Raw genomic sequence first — 9,527 nt, 5'->3', positions numbered from 1 at the left:
GAAGTAAAGTTGGGACTCAAATCCAGCAATCTGATTTCAGAGATAAAATTTTTCAACACTCTTCATTGAAACTTATGAATGTTTCAATTTTATTTCTTTCTTTAATTGATAAACAATTATACATAGTTACTGTATACAACATGATGTTTCAAAATGTGTTTATTTGGGAGAATGTCTAAATCAAGTATGTAACATAGGTATTACCTCACAACTTGTCTTTCGTGTGAGATCATTTAAAATATACTCTCACTGATTTTCAACAATACAACACATTGTTATTGACAATAGTCACCGTGTTGTACAATGGATCTCATGAACTTATTCATATTGTTTACCTGAGATTTTTTTTTTATACTTTGACATCTTCTCAACCAGCTCTTTGCCATCACTGTTCTATTCTCTACTTCTATAAGAGCAAGACTTTTTAGATTCCATGTATAAGGGAGGTCATGAAATAAAATATTTTTGTACTGGACTTATTTCACTTAACAAATGTCCTCAGGGCGGCTCCCCCAAAGGGGAACCCGGTGGGCGGCCTCCCGCTTTGGCAGTGCACCCTAGGAACTCCAAGGCAGGTCTCTTTTTCTAGGAGTCTGTCTGTGTCGTCTTGCCTCAGAGAACAACTGCATCCATTGTGGGCCTAGCCTGGGTTGCTGGCTTTGAAAACAAGAAAAGGTGGGTAGATAACGGCATGGAATTTCCAGAGAAATCTTATTTCAAAAAAAAAAAAAAAGGAAAACCACATGGGCTTACTTGAGCGAGACTGAACTGGCCTGAGTTTAAGGGAAAGGAGAAGATAATGTGTGTCCAATCTGTAACTCGCACCAAGGAGGCCAAGTGGCAGAAGGTCTTGTATGAGCAGCAGCCCTTCCTTGATAACTATGTGGACCGGCGGTTCCTGGAAGGGCTCCGGAAAAACATCTATGCCCGAAAATACCAACATTGGGCTGTGGTCTTTGAGTCCAGTGTGGTGATACAACAGCTGTGCAGCGTCTGTGTTTTTGTGGTCATCTGGTGGTATATGGATGAGGGTCTTTTGGCCCCCCACTGGCTCTTTGGAACTGGCCTGGCATCTTCATTGATGGGATATGTTTTGTTTGATCTCATTGATGGTGGTGAAGGGCAGAAAAAGAGCGGCCGGACCCGGTGGGCTGACCTGAAGAGTGCCCTAGTCTTCCTTGCTTTCACTTAGGGGTTTTCACCAGTGCTGAAGACCCTGACAGAGTCCGTCAGCACTGACACCATCTATGCCATGTCAGTCTTCAAGCTGTTGGGCCACCTCATCTTCTTTGACTCTGGAGCCAATGCCCCCATTGTATCCAGCACACTGTCCTTGAACATGGCCATCTTTGCTTCTGTCTGCCTGGCCTCACGTCTTCCCCAGTCCGTGCCTGCCTTCGACGTGGTGACGTTTGCCATCCAGATTTTTGCACTGTGGCCCATGTTACAGAAGAAACTGAAGGCCTGTACTCCCCGCAGCTATGTGGGGGTCACAATGCTTTTTGCCTTCTCAGCCCTGGGAGGCCTGCTCTCCATGAGTGCAGTGGGAGCCATACTCTTTGCTCTTCTGCTGGTTTCCATCTCCTGTCTCTGCCCTTTCTACCTCATTCCCCTGCAGCTTTTTAAAGAGAACATTCATGGGCCTTGGGATGAAGCTGAGATCAAAGAAGAGTTTTCCAGGTTCCTCAGCTAAGTTAGGGACCCCATTACAATATTAAGGCAAAGTGATAGACTGGCATCCTAACCAGCATAAAATTGGAAGGCAGAGCCCTTCTGGAAGCAGCAGGCTGATGTGGACGAGATAACAGAAGAAAAAAATGACAAAGGCTTGGGTGGTGAAGGTGTCATTTTATTATTAAAAAGCTTTCTGGTCCCCTCTTGAAAAAAAAATGTCCTCAGAGTTTATCTATATCATGACTATAGTGAATAATACTGCAATAAACATGGGAGAGTTAATTTCTTCTTTATATACTGACTTCTTTTTCCTTGGATCCCAGAAGTGGGATCACTGAATATTATGGTGGTTATATTTTTAACTTTTTTTGAGGAAACTCTGTACTGTTTTCCTTGATAGCTCTATGAATTTATATTCCCAACAGTATAAAAAGTTACTCCTTCTCTCACATCCTCTCCAGCACTTATTTTTGTCTTTTTGATAAAAGCCATTCTAACAAGGGTGACAGTAATGTTGAACAGTTTGTTATGTGTCTGTTAGTCATTTGTAAGTTATATTTTCATAAATGCCCACATTTAAATTGTATTATTTTTTCCAGCTATTGAGTGGTTTGAATTCTTTTTATATTTTGAATACAGACCCTTTATAAGATGTATTATTTCCAAATATTTTTCCTATTCCATAAGTTGTCTCTTTAGCCCAATTAGTTGTTTCTATGGCTGTTTTTTTTTTTTTTAACTTTGATATTGTACCATTTATCTATTTGCACTTTTGTGGCCTGTGCTTTTGAGTTATATCCAAAAATTCATTTCCTGAATTGCTATTATAGATGTTATAGAGCTTTTCCCCTCTGTGTGTTCTTTGTTTCTTGATTTTTGTTTTTTGCCTTTTTCCCCCTTTGGTAGTTTTATGTCTTTAATCTATGTTGATTTTTGTGTATGATATTAAATATATGTCTAAGTTCATTTGTCAACTGGTGGATATTCGGTTGTCCCAACATCATTTATTGAAGAGATTATCCTATTCCATTATGTGTTCTTGGCATCTTTGTTGAAAATTTAATTGATCATCAATGCATGTATGTATTGTTAAGTTCTCCATTCTATTTTATCTGTCTATGTGTCTGTTTCTATAATAGCACCATGGCATTGCAATCATCATAGTTTGGAGTATGTTTTAGTCAACTTTTGTACTATTGTCACCAGAAGACCTGACAAGAACAATTTTAGAGGAATAAAAGTTTATTTAGGGCTTACAGTTTCAGACATTTCAGTCCATGGACAGCGGGCTCCATTGATCTGGGCCCAAAATGAAGCAGAACATCAGACAGAAGAATATGGCAGAGGAAAGCAACTCAGGTGGGGACACAAAGACTCAGAGATTCCCCTCACCAAAGACACACTCGCAATGACCCACCTCCCTCGGCCACACCCAACATGCCTACAATTACCACCCAGTTAATCCCTATCACAGGATTAATGCATTGATGGGGTTCAGGCTCTCATAACCCAATCATTTCATCCCTAACCTTTCTTGAATTGTCTCACATAAGAGATTTTTTGGAACACCTCATATCTTAGCCATAGCTGAATGAAGTCAGGTAGATGCATAAAGATTTATAATTTTTGCTCAAAATGGGCTTTGACTATTGAGATCTTTTGTGATTTCAAGTTAATTTCAAGATTCATTTTTCTAAGCCTATGGAAAATATCACTGGAAATTTGATAAAGTTTGCATTGAGTCTGTTGATTGCTCTGGGGAGTTTAAACATTTTAACAATATTAAGTCTTACAACCTTTTACTTGGGGCATTTTCCATTTATTGGTATCTTCAGTTTCTTTCATGAATGTTTTATAGTTTTCTGTGTACATGTCTTTCTCTTCCTTGATTATATTTATTCCTAAGGATTTTAAATTTTTAAAGCTATTGTTAGTGGGGTTATTTCCTCAATTTATTTTTTAGGTAGTTCTTTATTAGTGGAAGAAACACTGCTGATTTTGTATGTAAATTTGGTATCCTATAAATTTACTGAATTTATTTATAAGTTCTACTACTTTTTCATAGAGTTTTAGAGTTTTACATATATGATCATGTCATCTGCAAACAGAAAATTAAATTACATTCTTTTCAACCTGGATGGCTTTTGTTGTGTGGTGGGTGGGGTGTGTGTGTGTGTGTGTGTGTGTGTGTGTAATCGCTCTGGCTATTACTTCTGTACTATGTTGAATAGAAGATAAAAGTAGGGTTCCTTTTCTCATTCTTGATCTTGGAACTTTCATATTTTCACCATTAAGTATATCAACTTTGAATTTGTCATATGTGGCCTTTATTGTTTTGAGGTACATTCCTTCTTTAATTTGTTGATTTTTTATTATGAAAAAATATTGTATTTTGCCAATTTTTTCACATGTACTGTATTGAGATATTCATGGGGCTTTCATCCCCCATTCACTTAATGTAGTGTATCATATTTATAAAATTCACATGTTGAATGAACTATTCCATAAATGTTTGTCAGGTCCAACTAGTCTAAATTTTCTGTTTGAATAACAATTTGTTTCCATTGCTGAAGGTGGGGTATTGAGGTTCACTAATACTATTGTATTACATTTTATCTTAGCAATATTTTCATATTTGCTTTATATGTTTAGGTGATTCAGTATTAGAAGCACATATTTTATATTTTCTTTATGAATGGACATCTTTATTCATTACATAGTTATGCTCTCGGTCTCACTTTACAGTTGGGACTTAAAGTCTATTTTATCTATTGTCTCATTTAGATTGAATCTGATTTGAGAACTTTGACCTTCTGGTACTTGGATATTTATATCTTTTCAGTTTTAATTTTTTTTCTTTAAACATCCTTTCTATCCTCTTATTTTTCTCTTTTTTATTGAATTCTGATAAGTCAAATATTTTCTTTTTGATTCTGTTCCATAAATCAAATAACTTTTCCTCATTTATTTCTATTCTCTTTTCTTTTTTCTCTTCTGCATATTTGCAAATAACCTTTCTTGAAGTTCTCAAATTCTTCTTTTTGCCTAGTTAATTATGCAAATTAGTTGATATGCTCTATTGCATTTTCTATTTCATTTATTTTATTTTTCAGCTCAGAATTAATATTCACAAAGTTTGATGTCTTTATAATTTTTGTGTTTTGCAATTTAATATTATTCTGATTTCATTGGATCATTTGTCTATGTTTTCATGAATTTTACTGAGCTTCCTCAAAGCAATTATTTTTAAATCTTTTTCAGGCAGTTTTTAATATCTCCATTTCTTTATAGTTAACTACTGAGAGATTATTGTATTCTTTTTGTGCTCTTAGGTCAGGGTTTACTTCATTGCCAGCCAACCCCTGGGAACCCAGGTTTCAGCTTAACCCTTGGAGACAAAGGCTTAGGTCAACCCACACATAACCAATCAAAAGATCCACCACAGTGGATCCAGACTCCAGACCTAACTATGTGTGGAATCAGATAATAGGCCAATCTACTCCAGGATACCAGAGAATGCTTATACAAGTACCATGACAGATGACCTCCCCAGTAACTCTGAATGAACTGACTGGTGAAGGGCTTTTCCAGGAAAAAAAAAAAAAAAAAAACTAGTTTAAATAGACTGGAATAGAACCCTCCTTCTTCAAATGGAAGGCCATGAAGGCAACAAGAAACATGAAGAACCAAAGAGAACCTAAGACCTAAGAACCTGAGTCTGGGTTTAAATATTGGCTGAGTTATAGGATTGGCCTAATATCTGGATCATTTGGGACAGGACAAGATTCTGTGTCCACATGGGCTATCCCAGTACTGGGGTAAGCCTGGATTCTGAGTCCACAGGCGTAAACTGGTATAGCATTAGGGTCATGACATGTTCCTGGACCAAAGTTCTCATGAAGTAGAGTCACTAATACCCTGAGACCAGGAGTGTCAAACACTGTACTAAGGAAGGCCTGGAGCCTATGACTATATGAGTCAAACTGCTTCAACAAAGGTCTTAAACCTGGGTCAGAGTTGGAGCCTGGGTCCACAGGGGTTAGTCTGGAGCTGGGTGTTGTGGAGCCTGTATGCCTAGGGGCTGGGTTGAAGACAGATTCTACAGTGTCACCCAGATGGGTCAGGATATGTGGGCTGGCCTAGGTCTGAGATGAGCCTGAGGTCTGGATTTGTGAAGACCAGCCTGGTGTAGGGGAAAGTCTAGAATCTGGGTCTTATACAGTGGCCTTGTGATAGAGCTGGCTTATAGGTAGTCAGCCAGACCAGCCTGGTGCAATGATGTCTATTGTGGCTTGGAGATGGGCCTGGAGTCTCCATCTAAATGTACTGGTCTGGTTTCTGTGACTGTGGAGGCCACTGGTTCTGGGTTTACTAGAGAAGATCCATGAGATTGAAGGCACAGGTTGATCTCACTTCTTTTGTCTTCTCCCACATGTAGAATAACTCCACTCTATGCTGCATGTGGATGGGAGAGGGATGACTCCGGTAATAAAACTGTCCTTTCTGCCATCTTCAATGCATTTCTTTTTATTTCTGTGACACATCTATGTGTCATAATCTCCATAATCTCTCTTTGTTTTGCTTAGCTTTTGTAAAGATATTTTAATGCATGGATTGTCATTTAAATAGGAGGACAAACTCTGGACAGTCCTTTTTGGCTGTTTCACTGAGATGTTTCATAGTATTAACAAACTTTCTACTGCAAGATGACTCATGAGTCATATAGGACAAATAGCCACAGACTATAAAATTTGTGCTTCATGACTGAATAACTAGTGTCCACATGAAGATTTAATATTTATACAAAAGGTTTTTTTTAAATGGTTTTCAATGAGTTATATAGAAAGTAAACTTCTACCAGTTGAATGAGATTTTTGAAATGGCCAACTTATTGCTAGATATATTTTAGTCAGAAACAAACATGGTGTTCCTGATTGTTGTTACAAACTTTGCTATATTTTATATCCAAGGGCCATGATTGCAGATAACAGGAGGACAAAGTGAGAGTACTGGTAGAGTAGAAATACTATATTAGATCAAAAGGTCACTGCAAGGAAGCTGTACTTTTAAAGTTCTATCCCGGGAGGATCTGGATATCATCAATATACACAAATTATTTTAATCCTTGAAATTCCTGATTTAATAAGAATTATAGCTGAATATATGTAAAAGGAAAATAATCCTCAAACATGATTTTTGGAAAGATGGTTACAAAGATGGGAGAGAAGACACCTATACATATATCAAAACAGTATATTTTACTTTCTTAGTATTTTATTGTACATCACAGTTAATATTAACTCAATATGAGAAATTTTCACAGTAAACACAGAGACACAGGGACTGATTCCAAAAGTTTGACCCATATTAAATGTACATACTATGTGTAATCTTAGACTTGAAGGTATAGTTTTATATTCTAATCATTTTTAATTATAATGATACAAAATTACCAAATATTTAACTAGGATTTAGGAGTTAAATAAGTACATGAAGTTTTTGTCATTATTTCCCAGTTAATCAATGCAGATTAGATTTAATGACAAATACTAATTGAATACTACTTATAATATTCATAAATTAAAATTAAACAAAGAGTGTTTTGTCTTTAAATGAGAAAGGCAGGTAAGAATCACCAAAAAAAAAATCTCTATGGAAAGAAAATTGTTGGGGATGGGGCAGGCATGTGTGAAAACGTGAAGTTTACAATCTTGTGTTTAACCCTACAGTACCTAGTACCTGTGTTTTCAGAATAGTCAGTTTCAAATGCAAATGAATGCAGAACATAAGTTATGATTAAAAAACAAACGGATTTCATTAGAATTTTTATCTTCCCTTTTGGTGATATGACAAGTCATGGATGAGGATTAAAGGAAATGAAAATTCCTCCACAGAGGAAGGCGGCCAAAAAAAACCCTCTTTGCTTTGGAGTGTACTCATTTGAGTTAGAATTTCTATTATGCTTCTGTTTTAACATTACATTTGAGTTTCGTCTTATTAAGTTCATTTACATCAGTATGAAAGTCAGTGTAATAATAGAATAAATTATTTTGAATTAATGTTAAAATACTAAAGACTCCAAGGCAGCTTTGATGATTAAAGTTGATTATAATGGCTAAATGTTGACAATTATAATATATTCTCCAATTATTTCTATGAATATTGCATCTCATGATACATTTTTTCAACTTCTTATGTAATTCTTTGCATTCAAAAATGTATCTCAGAATATGCAACCATCTTGGTTTGGGCAAAGCAGAAGTACAGTAAAATGAATAAATTAATTAATGTGGACATGTAAATAATCATGGAACTCAAAAATAGACACTACGTATTCATTTATATAAAGTGATATTTAAGGAGTAAGTATATAAATCAGAGAGTGCAGAGACATAACTTTGTAAAGATATCTAATTCAGACCATCACCAAGTTTAGGAATTATTTATGTATCATTTCTATTCCAGGGGCTGAGGATGGGTAGTAAGAGAATATTGTATTTAATATTGATGTACTTATTCCACAGGATAAATTGTTACACTTTTTCAACCATATTCAGCAGGTAAGAAAGGTAAGAGACATACCACTGAAGCCAGATTTAAAGATGAGTAGTTAGATAAATCTGGTTTGATGGTCTAATATCAGGTTTGATAGAGAAAATGGAGTCTGATTTGAGTCAGCGAAATCAGAAACTGCACCTGGGAGATTGAATTTTTACTCTTCCCAAAGCCTGGCCTTTACTAGGCATCCTAAAGAACTATTAATGAAGCAACTCCTAGAAAATAGGGAATTGCTAATTAATTCGCCCTGGGCCCCCTTCCTTCGAGGATCACTCCTCCCTTGTCCCATTAGCCCACTGGTTTCCCATCTATGGGCCTTCCCACCTGCATCCCCCATCACATGCAGGATAAAGGAAAATAAACAGGGTAAAGGAGAGGAATATAGACGGACAAAGAAAATTTTAGATATAAAAGGAATGGGACTTCCTTCCTCCAGGGAGAAGTCTGTTCTACTATCCTGTAAATAAAGCTTCTTATTTTCTACTCTACACTTGCCTTGGGGAGCTTCTCTGGTGTTACACTTCAGCATTGGGGAAGCAGGACTTGTCAAGGTAATCGTGGGTATTATGACTACTGATCCATGAAAATAGTATCTAAAAATTGAGAATGTTAATTGATGAGAGAGGAGCACTTGGATTTATGGAAACACACCTAATCACTGGGTATCACCAAATGAAAAAATTCAAGGAAAGTTTCATGGTGTGCCTGGAAAAAATCAAATAGACAGTAATATCAGGCAAAAAATAGTAGAAGTGGTTGGGGCATTGCTTGTTTATTAACTTGTAGGAACATCACTTTCTCTAACCCATGGAATGCATGTGGGACAGAGTAAACCATGAAGCTGGTGATATCATAAACAGAGATAGTTCACGAAGGGTAAGAGATACATATTAGAGCACTTGGGTCTGATCTTACCTATGATATCAACCCACCAAAGGATTTAGACACAAGAGTGAAATAAAAACATGTGACATTTGTAATGATAGCTTTTAGTAGTTCAGAAAATCTCATAGACAATTGCTATCTGGTAGAAGGAAAATGTTCTGTATCTTCACTGTTTAATATGGTAACTACTAATTGTGTGTGTCTATTGAGCACTGGAAATGTGGTAATGAGAAATGTGGAAACTAAATTAATCTTATTTTACTCTAAATAATTTAAATAGTCACATTTGATTGGCATATAGTGTTTTGAACAGTACAATTGCACTTTTCCCAGAGTTGAAACAGCATGGATAAAAAAGTTGAGAAATTTAGATTTCCTTGCATGCATTTTCATTTTCTGTTAAATACCAA

The 9,527-nt window shown here is 36.2% G+C and overlaps 1 pseudogene; it reads left to right on the top strand.

Annotated features, from left to right (window-relative positions):
* The first annotated feature begins 799 nt into the window (after positions 1-799).
* LOC114096479 (phosphatidylinositol N-acetylglucosaminyltransferase subunit C-like) lies at positions 800-1,693 on the top strand (annotated as a pseudogene).
* The last annotated feature ends 7,834 nt before the right edge of the window (positions 1,694-9,527 follow it).

Source organism: Marmota flaviventris, chromosome 4 (assembly GCF_047511675.1).
Source record: "Marmota flaviventris isolate mMarFla1 chromosome 4, mMarFla1.hap1, whole genome shotgun sequence".
NCBI classification, from domain to species: domain Eukaryota; kingdom Metazoa; phylum Chordata; class Mammalia; order Rodentia; family Sciuridae; genus Marmota; species Marmota flaviventris.
The sequence above is the reverse complement of the archived record's forward strand: the minus strand, read 5'-3'. Positions and strand labels throughout refer to the sequence as shown.